Genomic DNA, 18244 nt, shown 5'->3' on the forward strand with positions numbered 1-18244 from the left:
ACTGCTTAGAGTATATTTTTAACCATTATGATAGTTTCTTATCCATAATAGAAATAAAATTGTAGAGTAATAAAATGCTTTAATTCTGTTTGATATTGGAGTGTTTGAGTTCAGGCTTCACAATCAGCTGTTTTTTTTTTTTTCTTACATTTACTTCTATTTTGTGAAAATTCAACTAGTATTGACAGGTACTGAGAATGTAAAAAACTAGAGTGCAGTTCCAATAAGTAACTGAGACTGAGATGTATGACAGTTACAGACTTAGGAACATATGATGATAATGATTGATAATGTAATATAAACAAGATTAAAAAAAAAACTAAGACAAAAAAGGCATAATGTTGTAGGGTTAATTGAGATCAAAGAATGGCTTGAGAGACTGAGAGCTCTAGAGTAGGTAACCTGTTCAAGTAGAAAGTGGTGTCAGAGAACTGGCTGTTTAAAGTCAGTGTTTTTAGAAGTCGTTGAGTTATAGGTGAAAGAAATGCCAATAATATGACCATGGAAATGAGAGGCTGAAATGGAGTGGAGGAAGGAGGTAGAAGTGAGGTTAATATTATGAATGATCACGATGTTGGATGGACCAGTCATGTGAATACTGAATTTGCCAAAATGATGTTAAAGGCAAGTGCTAAAGTCATCAATATGGGAGGAAATGGACCTAGAAAGATAACAACACAAGAGTTAGTAGATGATAGAGTTTACTGACATAAATTCAAATCTGGTATTAAAAAAGGAAAAATGAAGTTTTTGGAAATGGCATTGAAGAACAAGGACAACTACTAAACATCCACATGTTGGGATGCATGGGGTTGAAGGAAAAATCGCTTCCACTCATGAGGACAAGGAATAGCAATATTATGAAGGAACATCCCAAGTTTTAATTAGGGCAAGAAATAAAGGAAACATTCAACAAAAGTTTTATAATATGGTATAGAGTGTTTTTTCTTTGTCATTATAAATGGACAATTTAATAAACTCCTTATTCAGAGTAAATTAAAAATAAGAATTTATTTAAATGTATATGTAATAAAGTAAAAATGTAGAATTATAAATATTTGTAACAATTGTGATAGTTCCTTATTCATGATAAAGATGATACTGGAGAATGATAAGATATTTTAATCTTGTTTATATTGGAGAGTTTGAGACCTGGATGATCCTAGCACCAGTTGGTTTCTTTCCTTACATTTCACCTCTATTTTGTGAAAATTGAGCTACTATTGACAGGTTATCAGGTATATCAGATGTTTGCGACTCTAATAGATAATTCTGAAAATAGACCCAGAATCTAGAGTCTTCTCACTGAAGCTCTGCAAAACTGTATCAAATGCTAAGATGATGATAGTGTATCATGCTAACTTTAATGTTGAATATTTCAGTTTGGGCGATAAAGGCAGGTAGATTTGTTTTTCAGTTACTGATGTTATTAGACTCTTGAAAGTATTTACTTACAAAGTAAAGAAAATCAGTAAAACAACCTTCTGTGAGCCTTTTTATCACCAATTGTTCCTTGAATGATTTCTGATTACTTGTTTCTCTAAATTAAAATTTAGGAAAGTCCTCAATTAAAAATGTTTTAAAAATAACGCTTATGAAAATGTTTTGGATCTAAAATAATAGTTCAGTCTATTCTACAGGTTGAGGCATGCTAATTTATCAAGCCAGATGAAATCATGGATGAGGTCTTTTGCCAGAAATAGGTGTTATGAAGAGAGGTATCATCTCAAAACATGCATGAATCTCTTCCTCTTTCAGCAGAAGTGTGGACTTGTTGTGACTTAGAGCCCTCAATCAGTACTTTACAAATAGATTCGGGAGCTGAGATTTAATGATCCTCACACCTTTCACAGTTTTCAACACTGAAATTAAGATTCTCTGTTTTCTGTGAGTGATTTGGATTGACATTCAGGGATAAACTAGTTGAGAAACAGCATCCTTTCATGATGTTCGAATAAATGGTCTACTCCATTCCTTAGGAATAATCATTAACTCAAAGAAATAAAGAAAACAAAAACCTTTCCTTTTTTAACATGGGTTTTTAGGCGTGAGAGAAGAAAAAAGTAATCAAGTACCTCTATTTCATATTTGTATCACAGAAATGTCAAGAATTTGTTCATACTTTGTACATTAGTAGTTTTCCTTAAAATGTAATATAAAATTATCTGGGATAGCACTTATTTTATAGTTATTCCTCTTCTATTTTTTCTTTTTTTTTTAAGCATTGTTTTCACTTGACAGCCAATACTCTTGAAGAAAGTGATATTGCCGATAATCTTAGATGTTTTGTCTTGAGCACAAGTGTTTATTCTGTGTGTTTAATGAAGAGGACTTGGTGCTTCGTGATACTATTTGAGAGTTTCACAGCAGGCAAGGTAAACTTAGGACTTCAAGTGAAGTAATGGCTAACTTGGTAAAATGTTACTCTCAGATGTTCATGATTATGCTAATGATTAGCCAGCACACTTCGGTTTTAAAAGGGATAATTTTGGCTCTGGCATCAGACAGACCTGAGTATAAGTTCTAACCCTGTATGTACATGGATTTATTAGCTGTTTCCTTTACGCTTCAGTTTTCTCATCTGCAAAATGAGTATAATAATAGTTCTTAACTTGCAAGGTTGTTGTGAAGTTTAAGTATAGAAGTTTACCTCTTTAATAATTGACAGACTAAATTCATTCAATAAATACTTGTGACAAAAAATATTTAGGCATAAATGATTTTAGCGTAGAGCTTTGCATATCAAAAAGTTCATGAAATAATATTAGTTTCTAGCCATGGTCATGAGATGGATGACTAAAACTAGAATCAAATTTCAAAGGAAACATAAGTGTCGTATGTACATAATAAACTTACATTGACATGGCTAATACCTTCCTTCTTGGTATTAAACTTGGAACCCCAAATAATAATCAGAAGTTTGATTGATAGGCAAATTAGAACAAATAGAGTTAATTAAATGAATCAAATATTTCTCATCACATCAAATTAGCCTGAGGCACCATCCATACATTAGCATGTTTTTGAGAATAGAACTTTCACTTCCTTGTTTAAGGCTTGCTCTCTCCTAAAAAGCATTTAGATGTGCACTGCAATAGTTACTTCACCTTTTAAAACTTCCTCCATAGCTCCCAATGTCTCTTTATGATTAGTACAGTTGTAGTTGTTTTTTTTTTTTAATAGATATATTACTGCGTTCTAGTCACAGTTAAGTCTAGTACCTTCAGGATAATCTGGCTTCTAGCCCCATAAAGGCGCTTCTTAAGCTCTTTAGTATGGGAATCTTCTCTGTTTTTGTTTCCTTTCCTGTAGAAAGGGTATAGTAATTGGACCTACTTATTTTTGTAAAAATGTTTTCTTAAAGAATAAAATGCATGTAAAGTGGTTAACACAATACCTGGTATGTCGTCTCTGATAAGGTTGTCTGCTGTTGATAGGATATAAAGTTTATTAGATTCCTGCTAGCTCTGAGCCATCCTGCTTTTTTCTGTACATCTGCTTATTACTATGAATATCATTTATATGTTGAATTTATAGTTCAGCATTCAAGGGCAATTGTATCTACAGTTTGAGGAGATATCATATTTCAATCTCTAAGAACTAAGGCACTTTTCACAGCTGTCACTTAATCCCAGGCAGTGGTTATTAAGATTAATAACATTTTATCTTATTATGTATTTTATGTATTTTATGTCTCCCCATCTTAGGATAATAGCTCCCAGGGCAGGGATCTTTGTTTTGTCTGTTGATATTTCCAAGCGCGTGGTGGGCACTCAATAGATATTTACTGAATAAATGAATGAGTGACTGAGGAAAGTGGCGTGAAATAAATTCTATAGGGAGTGCACATTAAAATTGCATCAGCCCTGTACCTAAAGAGTGAATTTTATTATCCAAAGAAAACCAAGTGATAGATTTCTTCTCTGAGTAGTATTGGTTTGAGGCAGTAATGATGAAGACTTGTCCCATTTTCTACTACATCTACTATTTTACGTATGGAAAAACTAGGAACTTAGAACACTTCACTTGCTTTGTTGCACTTTTGTTTGTAGGAAAAAAGAATATTCACTCTTACATCTTTTTATAAAATAATCATCTTAATTTGTAAAAAGAAAATGTATTCAAATTTAGATCAATATTCTAGTCTGTAGAAATGCTTATGTTATGACTAAAAGGTAAAAGGTAAAATGTGTGAAAGTTGATTCCCTATCTGTGTTTTAAAATAGTCATGTTGAAGGTACATGTGAAGAAAGAACATGGTCAAGAATTAAGTGGTCATTTCTGATTTAATAATTCAAAAGGATAAATAAAAATAGATACAGGTATTTTATCTAAAAAAGTAAATTATAAATGATTGCTAAATAAGATATATCTTAAGATTAAACAGATCATTTAAAATTTTGTTTTGGTTTATATTTATTGAAATATCATGACAAGAGGTGAAAAATAGTACTCTGAAATGAACAATACAGGTCTAATATTGTTACTACAATTTTATTCCCAGTATGGGATTGGAAATAACAGAGCAGGAGATTTATAAAAGTTAATTAGAAAACATTGGGAAAGATTTCTGGGAAAAATATTGAAAATTGTTATGTATAGTAGAGATTTAGTGTGATACACTGAGTCCTTCAAAATTTTGTTTCTTCAGAAACATTTCTTCAGAATTTGTCTTGCATTATCTGTCACTGTGTCTTTCAAAGGCCTGCTGATACAGTTACTGAATTACTTGCTATTTCCCAAGCATGTTTTGTCTTTCAGAGCCTTTATTCCTATGAACATGCTGTCTCTTATGTCTGAAATGTAACTGAAATGCCTAAATATCAAAGTCTAACATAAAGTCACCCATGGAGGTACTACAATAACTTGGGCAGAATGTATCATTCATTTCGGTCCCATACACTTACATGGTGTGAGACTATGGGCCAGGCTCTGTGCTAGGAGCTGTAGCTGTAAGATGGCAATGACAGTCTTTGCCTTGAGAAGAGTGTGTCAGTCAGGCTTCACTCCAGGAAACAATAGCCCTTATATTCAGTAGGTGTTTCATTCCAAATAACTTAAGTTACTGACTTACTCTGTCACATTCTTTCGACCACCACCACCCATTCTTCAGTTGTACTCTCATCTTCACTAACTTTAATGTAGCCAGATAATCAATCCAAATTTCCCTTTCTTGAGGATATGTTGTTGTTTGCAACCAGTTCGTTTATAAAAATTGTCAGGGCACAGCACAGGAAACAGAAACAGCTCTAGGTAGTCTATGCAAAAAAGAAATTAAATATAGGGGATCAGGTACTTATAAAGTAATTGGAAAGATGGCGGAATGGGCTCAAGGCTGGGAAATGATTACTGATGAAGTACACAGCTGATCTTCCAGGGGGCTGTTCTTTCTGCCAAGATCAGAAAGGTGGGGGCTGGGGAGACTGGCTCTGGAACACCTGGGTTGAGACACACTCAGCTGTAGTTAGGATCCAGAGATCAGGAAGCCACTTCAATCTCGCTGCAACTGCATCTCAGTTTCATAGAACTGGTACCTGGACACAGAAATGTAAAGTCTGGCTTTTGCCTCCACCAAAGCTATATTGCAACACCTTCAAAGATAAAGACTGGGACACTGAAACATTGCTGCATAATAACTTCTTGCTTGCCAGGAGAAAATAGTAAAAGAAACATAAAGATGGTTTCTGTTTCATCTGCCTTCAAATTTCATGTAAGTGCAACTTAAAGTGTGGCAGAACCTAATCTGAATCCATAAACATACCTAAATCTGCAGGGCAGGAAGATACACTAGAAGGGGTGGGAAAGGATCATTCTCACCACAGGGGTTGATTTTATACTTTCGCCTGTAACATAACCAAAAATACCATGGAAAGTGGTAAAATTGAGATTGGCACCATGTGTTATAAAAAGGCAAAGGAAGAACCATAATTTGGCAAGATTTCTTAGAAGACTAAATCTTAACTGAATCATAAAGGAAGAGTGAAAATACAGTGAGTTAGGCTAAGTATGTAAAAGGCATCCCAGAAAGAGGAAGCTGGAAAGACATAGGGCAGTATGACGCTTGTAATCTACCACCAAAAACTTGGTAATAGGTGATAGAGGTGAGGGAAGAGAGGATACCCACGTTAGGGAAGTCTCCTATATCCTGCTAAGGAGCTCGAGCTGTGTTCTGCTTATAATGGAGAGCCGACAAAGGTCTTTACGTCTAGTGTAACAAAATCAAATTTGTCCTATATAGAGCATTCTGGCAGTAATGTGGAAAAGAAATTAAATAGCTGGTGGGTGGGAGGAGACCAGAGGCAGGAAGAACAGTTACTACATTCCAGCAGTTTTCCAGATGAGAGACAATGAGGTTTAAACTAGGGCATTTTGTATGTCTCTGATACTTAACACATTTGATTTCTGTTATGTACGTATTTTTTTTCTCTCCAGGAGATTGTAAAATTCTCACTGAATGATTCAGGCCTTATTAAACTTTTTGTCCTCAGGATTTAGCAGAGTGATTGGGACATGATAATTTAACCAGTTAATCAGATTGACTTGAATTTAAGATTACTCAAAGAAAATATTCACAAAAGCCATATTAAATATGGAGTTAAGAGAGCAACATTTTTGAATGCAGCAAAAGGATTCTTCCTTTCTTCAACAAAATCCTAGGTAGAAGATGGAAAAGGAAATTAGTAAATTGCACAGAATTTTTGCAATTTGCTTTAAAATAGGATGTTAAAGTAATTGTTGTCAATTAGCATAATTTAATAGAGTGATGGGTTATGCCAAATTATTCGTATTTTTCTTCTAAGGTTTCTCACTATTTGTAGGCTTACTGTATCTGAGATTATCTGAGTGGCTCTCTACTGATTCATGCTTTGACTGGGGGCAAGTAATTTATTCTCTTCTCTTTATTACCAAACTTGAAAATTTGAGATAATAATTTTCCTACTTTTTCATCATAAGAAACATTGCAAGTTAATAAACTACTCATTATACAATGCCTAAATGTTCTCAGCTGAAATGGAAACCTATACACCTACAAAATATTCTTGTTACACTGTAGTATCAATAAATGTATTTAGCTAGTATATTGAAAGTGACTGTTGTAATTGGTTCTTTTTGAAAAGAGTGATCTGGCCATTTCTGAAAGGATTTTATCACCTGTCTTCATAGCTAAGAAAATAAAATGAATAGGACATGTGTTGCTAGGACTTAAGAAGCAACTGTGAAAAATGACAGTATGTGAATAAAGATAGATGTTTGGAAGGAAAATGGTAATGGTCCAAGGTAAAAAAGAAAGTGGAAGAAAAGTCACATTCCTTAGAATATTCTCCCTTATTGTTTCCTCTTTTCCTATAACAGTTTGGAAATTTGGTTAAAATTTTTTTTTCATAAAATCTTTTATTATATGTCAACTCAAAATTTTTTATTCAATTTATAGGACCAGTTTCAGGGATGCTACCTCTGCAGTTTGAATTTACTCTATTAATACATTATTTGAGCTTTGTTATTTCTTAACTGACACATAAATTATTAGAAAAAATTAACTTAATGTTTTTTTTGTCTTCCCACATTTTGCCCTACAAGTGGTGTTTTTTAGGTTGTATCAGTGTTTAGATAATACCAGAAAGGGCACATCCAGGAAACATTTACTTTGTTTTAGAGTTATTCTTCCCTTTCTTCTCTTCTCAGATGCTTGGCCTTGGGAACCTACTAATGATCATTCATCCCTTGCCTCAGACTTTCACAAGCTAGAAGCAACATGAGGTTTTGTAAGGCGTGAAGAGAACCAGAAAGCTTACTTTTGAATCGTATGTTCTTCAATTTATATCAGCTTTACGTTATTGGCAAGTCATTAACATTTCTTGAGATTTGATATCCTTACCTGTAAGGAATCACACCTGCTTTATAAATTTTTCATGGGGAGATAAGAATAATTATATTATTACTTATACCTACTATGATTGAACTCTTACCATGTGCCTGCCTCTGTGGTGAATACTTTGCACATCTTATTTAACTCTCACAACAATTATATAAGAATGATGTCTTTTTACACACATATTGTAGGTGAGAAAACTGACAATCATATGTTAGTTACATTGTCTCAAGTTACAGGTCTAGTAAACATTAGACATGGAAATTTAATCTAGACTAGTTTACTCCAAAGCCCATGCTTGTAATCACTATGCTGTACATAGTGAAAACTCGCTATGTAATATAAAAACATGAGCTTTTTATAAACATTGACCCACAGCCCTGAGGAGTCCTTTAGCTTGCTGTACACAGTGTATTTTCTCTTATAGTTCTTTACCCCCAATTAAATAATTATTTGCTCTGTAACTTGTTCCAAATACAGAGAAAATTTCTCTACATCTTCTAAGGTCACAATTAGCTAATCTGATAAACTAATTTGTGACTGGAAAAAAAGTAAAAAATAAAATAGATCTTTCAACACCATGTAGAACATTTTTAAGCATGGTCCTAATAAGAAAATACCCTCATCTTAGTTAGTAGGGTCATTATTAGAAATTCTAGGTAACATAGAAAAAACCACCATTATCTCATGATAATGAAACAGATATTTTGAGACAATTGGAGACTAGTGATGATATTTAAATTATACCCTTTAGATAAATTCTGAGAAACTTAGGTATTGACAGCTTCTTCATTTGGTGAATTAAGTTTGACATAATATTGTCATTGAGGAGCTCTAGTCAAGGGAAGAGAGTGGGAAAGGAGAAGAGAGACACATATTCAAAGAAATTCAAGGGCTAAAAAGGAGTTAAATTGCACAATGAAGAAAGAAATGACCAGGGAAAGCCATTGCTGAAGGATGATATTTAAGTTAAACTTTGCTGGATAAATAGGGTTTTGCAAGGGACATTTTGTCAGTTCTGTACACCTGGCATGTAAAGCTTTTACAAGATATTTAGTGCTTAGGAAAAATGGGTGACTGCTCAAGAGGGTTGCCAGTATTATTTAGTTCCATATAGTTCAGAATCCTTTGAAAACAAGTGACTACGTGCAGAAATGGTGGGATATGAGTTTCACATAAGACCACAGAGACCTTCTGTAGTATACAAAAAAGAAATGGGATTTATTAATCTTAATTAATAAAAGTGATATTCTCACATTTTCAGTGTAGAAAGATCACCGTATCACAAATTTGGACGAAAAAACTATAAATATGATAAATTGTTTTTGCACTAATTATTAAGCATTTATCATGTGTTAGATAGTGTAACAGTAATTTATAATGGATACTTCCTTAAATAATCAAAACAAATTATGAAGCAAAGATTTTCTCTTTTTTATTGATAAGAAAGCTGAGACCCATCAAGGCTGATTAACAGAGCACGGTCAGGTAATGGTGGGTTTAGGAATCACACCTGACTCTTTCACACCAAAGATAAGATCTTTTATTTTTTGACTGTGTAAAAGCAATAATCAAGGACTTAAGAATAAATGAATAAACTAGATCTACCACCTTAAGGATAGCAAAAAAGTCAAGGAATTTGAAAGATATGAATAAAATGCGAATACAATTTGGTAATTTTCTTCACAAACAGAATTGTATAACCTCTAAAGGACCATTGCTTCATGTAAAAATAATAACTCTATCTTCAAAAATCCATTAAAGAACAAAATGGAATTACTTGAAAGTACTTTGATCTCAGAGATAACTTTTGAAAATCTCTGGGTCTATAAAGTAAATGGAAGGCTTAAAACAATAAATTGTAACTGAGCATAGAGGCAAATCCTGAACATAAATTGAATAGTCAGGTCAGAAATATGATTAATCAGTCTGAAGTGCACTCTAAAAAATATGTTAATAATGACTAATAAAAATGGTTACCAAGCACTTTCAAACACAAGGTACCATCCAAGGTTAATAATGATGATTACCATTACAGTAATGCATTTCAATTGCATAGCACCTCTCATCTAAGGAATTCAGAGAATTGTAGAGCCATAAATGCCGTAATTCTGGCAACATCTTGAACAGACCACAACTGTTCAATATTTACAGAGACTAATGGAATGATTCAAACTCAGTAAGACATGATAAAATCACAATAACTTTATATTTTTTATTTCTTTCCATATGTATAAATTGATACTATGTCTTAAATAACAGAAAACAATCTTTATAAAATTTGGCATAGGAAGCATCTTTAGTCCTTTTTCCTTAACTTTGTCCTTTTTTTCTTTCAACTTTATTATGCAAAATTTCAAACATACAGGAAAACGAATGAATGATATAATACACTTCTCTCTGCCTATCACTTCCTTATTTGACGACTATTAACATTCTTTCTCTCTCTCTCTCTCATCTATTTTGATGATCCCTTAAAAATTAGTTACAGAAATCAAAACCTTTCATCTTCTGAGATTCCAACACACATTTTCCAAAATAAGACCATTTAACATAACCATGCTTTCACTATCACAGACACAGAAATCAGCACTTTCCTGATATCCTGCCTATTGTTTTCTTGTCAAACTGTCATATATAGTATTGTTTTGAACCAGTACCCAATCACATTTTATTCATTTCATTTAGTTTTATTTCTCCAAATTTTCTGTTAATTATGACATTGACTACTTTGAAAAAATATGACTGATAAGGCTAGACCGTCCCACATTCTGGATGAGCCGCATGGTTTCCTTGTGAAATCATCTCACTTGTTTCTCTATCCGCTATATGTTTTTTCTGAAAGGAATTACAACTAAAGCTTTGATTAGATTCAGGTTAATGTTTTTGGCAAGAGTGCCTATATAGTTGATGTTAGCACTTCACCAGTAGGTACATAAGCCAGGTTGCCTCACTGTAATTGGTGCAAATTTTCATCCTTTGGGCACTGTCTGAATATCCATTGCCCATCCTTTACACATGTATCTGTCAATGCTTTCTGTCTCAGAAGGTGACTAAATCCTTAATTATTTTCCTATACCAATTTTCACAAAAAAGAAAAGTTATGATAGTTGCTTATAATGGTGGCTTATAACTTTTAGTTTTTCTTTTTATAACTACCACTATGGATGCAAATATTCTTGTTTATGTACTATTTTATAATTATTACTAATATGATTATTATTACTTGATGCACAAATTGTCTTATATGTGGCTCTTAAAGATTCCTCCCTATTGTGTCTTATTTCTTTTGACCCTCTCCCATTAGTCCCCAAGTCCGTCCTTGCTTTGGCACAACAGTGGCCTAGGTTTACCTTGTATTTTCCCTAATCTGGTCTTGAAATAAATAACTTCTTCAAAAAGGTATATGATATATAATATAATTTTTTGCATAAGAAAAGTAGATAAATGGGAATTTTTATAGATAAATGTTTTCTTATTTATGCAAAAATGAAAACTGTAAAGAAAAGTGTGTAAAATATGGTGTAAGGTGTAGTCATGGGAGAAAGATTTTTTGAGTAAATATAAAGTTTTGATATTTGTGCACTATATTTAAAAACTGAAATTAAAGGTACAAAAGAAAGGAAACCTAAAATTGAAAAAAAGTAGAAAGAAATAAATTTAACTTTATCAGATTGGTAACATAGCTGTCTTAAAACAAGTTTACAAATTTTACAAATTTTTGAAAATTTTTTGAAACTCCTGCCTTCAAAATGTAGAGTCTAATTACCTTTCTTTTGAATGTGAGCTGGTCTTAGTCACTTGCTTCTAACAAACAGAATATGGAGGAAGGGGCTAAATCGTAAGAATTGTCACAACCTCCATCTAGTTCTCTGTGTCCCCAGACGTGCACTATAGAGGCCTGAGCCATCATGTAAGAAATTCAGCATGTAAGAGCCATCATGAAAAAAACTTTTCATGAGAAAACCAAGCAACAAATGCGGAGACCACTTGTAAGTGTCTCAGGTAACATCAATAGCCAGAAATGAAGTGATCAGGCCTTGATAAGAATTCAGTGCCCAGCTGTCCTTTGAGTCACCTCAGTTGATACTGCATGGAAAAGAAACAAGTAGATTTATGGGCAAAGTAAATTTTTTTTATTAAGCTATTAATTTAGGGGTCATCTGCAATGCAACAATTGATAATTAACAATAATATTACAGATAAGATAATTAATGTGACTTTTGAATGCAGATTTCTGTACATCTTAGGGAGAATGTATTTTTAGAAAAAGAAGAGCCACAAAGAAATCTTAAACTTTACTCTATAAATTAATGATAAAACATATTAACTAAACAACTTTATTTGAGTAGGAATTAGTGTCTTTAACATAAGAGTAAAAGAAAAATATAATACCAAATACCTTAAATATATAATATTACATTTGAATTGGACATATGAATGTGAACTTACTTTCCCTATATATGTACACACACACACACACACACACTCATACACTTCCTAGAGCTATTAAGTGAGATCAAGCAACAATGACATCCCAGATGTAATGAGTACACACAACACTCAGAAATTATACTATAAACGCAGTTTTCTCAAATCTTGTGCCTAATACGCTCAAGCTTTTTGTTCCTGGACATCAGTAAAAGTGTGCTCTTTCTACCTCCCATTAAATTTTTGATGACCCTTTATTTTGCTCCTATTCAGATCCTTCCTTGTTTCCAAATTATTTTGGGTCTTTAGATCTGGCTTTGGATTGTACACAAGTGCAGTCACTCCCTTTGGACTTGACCATGGAACTCGTTTGCATTTTTATTCTTGATGTTTTTAGTACGTCTTCATGCTACTGGATATTACAGGAGGTTTGTATGCTATGCTCAATAATTCTTTCTGAAACATGCAGGCATAGGCATTTTATTTCTTTATTTACCCTTCTTAGTGTCTCACGATCTTGCTATATTGACCAACACTGAATTAACAATGATAATGTGGTAGAGAACCATCTACAGGCAAGGTGCAAGAAGTCCAGTAGCATAGAAGGTGACCCGGTATAAAGTATTCTACCTATTAGAAGAAATCCAGTAAAATACAATCTTAAAAAATTTAGAGTTTAAGTACACAAAAAGAACACAGGCAATGCAGAAGCAGATTAGAGAAAACCCAACAGTTGAAGCAGAGGAAGTCTATATATAGCAGCAGATTTAGAAAAGTCAGAGGTAAGAGGAGCTGGGTCATGAAGTCACTAGAGTAGTAAGCACTAGGTGTCCACTTGACAAATGGGTTGGGTTACCAGAGCCACTGCTGAGTTAGTGAAATTACTGCTGATCCACTGCAATTGCTGTTGAATCCAAAATAGCAGTGCCTATTGCTTTGCTTCTCCATGAGAACTGTTTGGCTCTTGATATGTCTTCTTTGTTTCCTTACATTTTTGTCTTTATCTACTAATAAACCATATCACTGGGTATAACCTGCAGGTATCTTTCCTTCCTTGTCACCTGAAGTCACAGATTATAACAAACTCCTCAGTATTCTCTGGTTTGACACACATTTAGGTTCTGTAAGTGTCCTATGCTGCCTGACGCTGAACTGAAAACCTGGTATCAGTCTCCCTAACTCTGACCTTCAAGTAGAGGAGATATGATACTGTCACTTATTTATCAAATATTTATTAAAGAATTAATTATATTCCAGGAGCTTTGCTCTGGGGAGGATATAATTCATGTTTAATACAGGAAACAAACAAATTGTTATAATTAATGATCTGTAATGTGCTATAACAGATAATGAATTTAAGGCTGTGACATCAGCTGTAAGGTAGATAACCCTTCTTTAGCGAGTTGAGACGTGGTTAATAGAAGTCATCACATTTATGGTTGATCTAAATTCAACATGTAGTAAATAAGGAATAAAAAAAGACTTTTGGGCAGAGGGATATTCAGAGTTATGGGGTTACAAAAGGGTCATATCCTATTTGAAGAATGATGGAAAACTGGCTGGTAAAGAAGTGATGACACTAAGAAAAACATAGATTTCCAGTTACTTTAATCTGGCTGGATGATACAGCTGTGCTACAAAACAGATATTTTAGATCATTTGTACAAAAGCTATTTTGATTGTCAAGTGTTTCATACTCCCTATTACTTGATAGCTGGCTATGTAGTTAGCCAAAGAGTGTCACCTGTTTTTTTCTGTAATTAAAATCAAATGAACTGGTTCACATTGGAGGATATGATATTTTCATGTTTATATTAAACATGTTTATCTTGAACATTATGTCTTAATATCTCTTATAGACTTAACTGGTTTTATTTGACTATATATGAAGTAATATGTTAATGGTTTTGATTAAATATTTCAAATGTTACAGAGAAACATACTGCTAAATATGACCTTTTGTGCCTTGAGATGTTGGATGGAGGCTCCAAAGAGAAGTCCCAGATAATCTATTATCTGAATGTCCCTAAACTGATTCTGAGATCAGCAGCCCTATACCCACCTCCAGGTTACATAAGGGGAGAGAGACTAACCAAGAAGAAAGACTGATAGTGAGAATTTCTTGGGGGAGTTTGTTTGGAATGCTATGAGTTTAGAGGTGTGTGTCCATTTTTCCCACTCCTCAACCTGACCTTCATCTCCAAACAAATGGGACAAGAGGGATTTGAAGAGAATGGCTCTGAGAAGTCTGTCCTCTGGAATTCAGAGGAAACAGAAGCCTACAACTGAGACTGGACCCCCAGTAGAAAAGTCTAAAGGACAGAAATGGTTAAAACTTCCCCTGATAATAGAACAAGAGGGAAGACTCAACCTTCAAGAGTTTGGCAGAAAAAATGCTATATTTTCTCATGGGCTAGAGTAAATATTATGAAAGTGTTTGGATGTTTGAGCATGAATCATCTTGAATGGACCCTACCCATAATTTCAGAACCGCTGGGGCAAGGAATAGTGCTCTATGAAGGAACAGTGAGAGGAGTCATAGGCAACCAGTCGGATAATTGTGCCAGATGATGTTGCAGGGAAGATTACTGATAGGTGCCTGTGAAGAATCCAAAAAGTGTTGCCTGAGAGTAAGAGCTTTGGCAGTTAAGAATTAATACAAAGCCAGCAAACTTCAGAAAATAAAATGTTGGTTGGGCTTGCCGTACTCATTGTCAAAAATTACCATAGATCTGGAGTAATTCAGTAGCATCAAATGGAATGGAAAAGAGCTCAGAAGATTACTACTGATTAAGCAATAAATGAGCTTGACTGCATTAAAAATAAAAATTCTGTTCATCAAAAGACACTATAAGAAAATTAAAAGATAAGTTAAAATCACTTCACTGAATGAGAAAATATTCACAGTATGTATCACTGACAAAAAATCCCACAATATATAATGGGTTCCTGCACATTAATGAGAAAAAGAAAATCCACTGGAAAAATCATAGAACATTTCTATAAGCACTTGAATAAAAAGGAACTCCATATGGTCCATAAGCATATCAAATGATACTCATCTTCACTGATCATCAGGAAAACATACACATAATCAGGGAAGTCCACACTGAAACAACACAGGGTATAATTATACATTCACTAGATCTACAAATATTAAAAAGAAAACCTAATGATACTGCTGTCAAGGATGTGGCGAAAGAGTAATTTTCATACCATTATGGGAGCATATGGTGTTACGACTACTTTGGAAGACTAGTCCGGCATTATTTAGTAAAGTTTAATGTAAATATAACATATGGATCATTGCTTCCCTTCCTGGGTAGGGAAACTTTTTCATCATGCAGCAGAATGCAGGTACAAAAGTTTGTAGCCACTTTGTTTAGAATTGTTCCAAACCAGAGGCACAGTTGACCAATAGAATGAAGTAAAATTGGCTATATTCTTAATATAACATGGAACACAGAGATGCAGATGAGTGAATGACAACTGCTCACTAAAATATGCATGAATCTCCTAAAAATAAAAATAATGTAGAGAAAAATAAGCATAAAATAATATATATGTGACGCTGTTTATGTAAAGTTCAAAATTGAGCAAAGCTATATTGCTTAGAATATTCATAGGCATTACCATGTTTAAAATAAACAAAGGAAACATTACTGTAGGAGTCCATGTAATGTTTACCTATGTGGGAAGGGAGAATGCTGCAGTTAGAAGGAATAAACAGAAGGCATAACGACATTGCTTTTGTTTTTTAACTTGGGTGGGTGGTGATGATATAAATATTCCCTTTAACTCTATTTTTAAACCTTACTTATGTTTCATGTACAATTCTGCATATATATTACAGTTAAATTTAAAAAAAAATTCCATAGCATACCTAGTGTTCTGAGTTGATAAGGACAACCCATTTCTTCTAAGTTTTGGTTAACAGCATGATTCATTTCTCAGACTTGCTTGCAGTTAAAGATGGGTATGAAACAATATTCTACCCAGTAGGATATGAGTGAAGTGACATGTAGAACTCCATGGCATGGTGCAAAACATTTCCTATATGTGATCTTCCACACTTTTTTTTTTCTTTCAGCTGACATAATAAAAACACCCAACAAGACATCCAAAGGTCCCATTTGATGTTGGCAGAGCCACGAGCATCTTGAATGGTCCTGTACTGTTTGTGAGTAGGAAATTTGTCTGTTGCGTTTGAACTTTTTAATGTTTAGCCTACTCTAAGTAATATGTATAATTTCTCAAATTTTTCATAAAATTAGAAAGAAAATGTGGAGATTTTGTGTTTACAAACTATCTCTCAACACAATTTTTATGGGCACTAATGTAATTATTTTTTAATAATAAATAAAATAAGGGCAAGTAGGGGCAAGTCTCTGGGTATCTAAAGAATTTTTATACATAATTCAGGGTGAATGAGACAAGTTTAAATCTGTAACTGGTAAAGAAGCAGTAGTCACATGTATTGGCTGCAACAGGGAGAAGTTTAGTCATTTTTGTGATTTGAGCAATGTTTGTGTTTCTCACCACATTCAGAGGTGTCTGAGGATTTAAGTTGCTTTTGTCCTGATCCATTGTCCTGGTCACACAGGGTATTTATCTGAATAACTGTGACATTATTTATGTTCAAAAAAAAACACCAACACCTGTCTGTAAATGAAAGGAAGCTCCTAGCAAACCCCAGGGTTTGGGCGATAGCACCAGACATGCTCCCTGGGTATCAGGTGGCTGCTTTTTGCTTACACAGTCATTTTCACTTTTAAAAAATAGGCTATTTGTTCTTATTTTTAGATTCTCACTCTTATATTTTAGATTTTTCTTATTTTTAGATTTACACCTTCTTGGTATAAGTCCTTTATCAGTTACGTGATTTCCCAACAAGTCTGTAGCTTGTCATTTTACCTCTTGTCATTTTACCTCTTGTCATTTTATCCTCTATTACCCTAGGGATAATCTATTACCCTATATTTTTATCCTTTTAAATAGCCAAATTATTCTTAATTTCGATAAAATCCAATTTATCAAATTATGTTTTATGGACCATTCTTTGGGTGTCATAATTAAGATACTTTGCTTAATCCAAAATCACAAATATTTTCTTCTATCATTTCTTCTGTTAGTTTTAGTGCTTTAATTACATTGATTGATTTTTAAATGTTAGAAAAATCTTGTATCCTGGAAAGTCTCTCTTGCTTATAATACATTTTTTAATATGTTGTTGGATTTACTTTGCCAAAATTTTAAGCATAGTCTATCTATGCTAGTGAGTATTGGCCTGTAGTTTTCTTTTCTTGTAATGAAATGAGATGTTTTCCCTCCTCCTCAGTTTTATGAAAGAGTTTGTCTAGAATTGGTATTATTTCTAAATGTTTGGTAAAATTCTGCAACAAAGCCATCTGAGCCTGGAATTTCTTTGTAGGAAGATATAATAAATTCAATTTATTTAATAGTCATAGGGCTAGTCAGGTAATTTATTTCTTCTTGAGTAAGCTTTGGTAGCTTGTATCTTTCAAGTACTTTGTCCATTTTATCTCAGTTGTCAAATTTATTATCATAAAGAAGTTCATAACATTCTTTTATTATCTATTTAATACCTGTAGCATCTGGAGTGATAACCTCTCATTCCTGATATTGGTTATTTGTGTCTTTGTACATCACTTTGGGATTAGTATGGCTAGAGTTTTATCAATTTTATTGATATTCTGCAAGAACCACATTTTGGTTTCACTGATTTTTCTCTACAGTTATTTATGTTCTGTTTCATTGACTTCTGCTCATTTCATTTCCTTCATTCTGATTATTTTGGGCTTTATTTGCTTTTCTTTCTCTAGTTTCTAAGATTACCCTAAGGTTACTGATTTGGATTACTGATCTTTCTTCTTTTCTAATACCTGTGTTTGATGCTATAAGTTTTTCTGTATATAATACTTT

The 18244-nt window shown here is 33.4% G+C and overlaps 1 long non-coding RNA gene across 45 annotated transcripts in view; it reads left to right on the plus strand.

Moving 5' to 3' along the window:
* LOC106730695 overlaps nt 1–18244 on the plus strand; it is a 427796-nt gene that overhangs the window by 124688 nt on the left and 284864 nt on the right. For 41 of the 45 annotated variants that reach the window (XR_004322743.1, XR_004322741.1, XR_004322724.1 and 38 more), the window contains 2 exons: nt 7684–7802; nt 16392–16481. This is a non-coding gene — a long non-coding RNA (uncharacterized LOC106730695). Of the gene's footprint in view, nt 1–2222; nt 2376–7683; nt 7803–12610; nt 12730–16391; nt 16482–18244 lie in introns of all 45 variants that reach the window. The other 4 variants (XR_004322707.1, XR_004322732.1, XR_004322706.1 and 1 more) reach the window with 3 other exon arrangements.

The sequence above is a fragment of the Camelus ferus genome, chromosome 9, assembly GCF_009834535.1.
Source record: "Camelus ferus isolate YT-003-E chromosome 9, BCGSAC_Cfer_1.0, whole genome shotgun sequence".
Taxonomy (NCBI): domain Eukaryota; kingdom Metazoa; phylum Chordata; class Mammalia; order Artiodactyla; family Camelidae; genus Camelus; species Camelus ferus.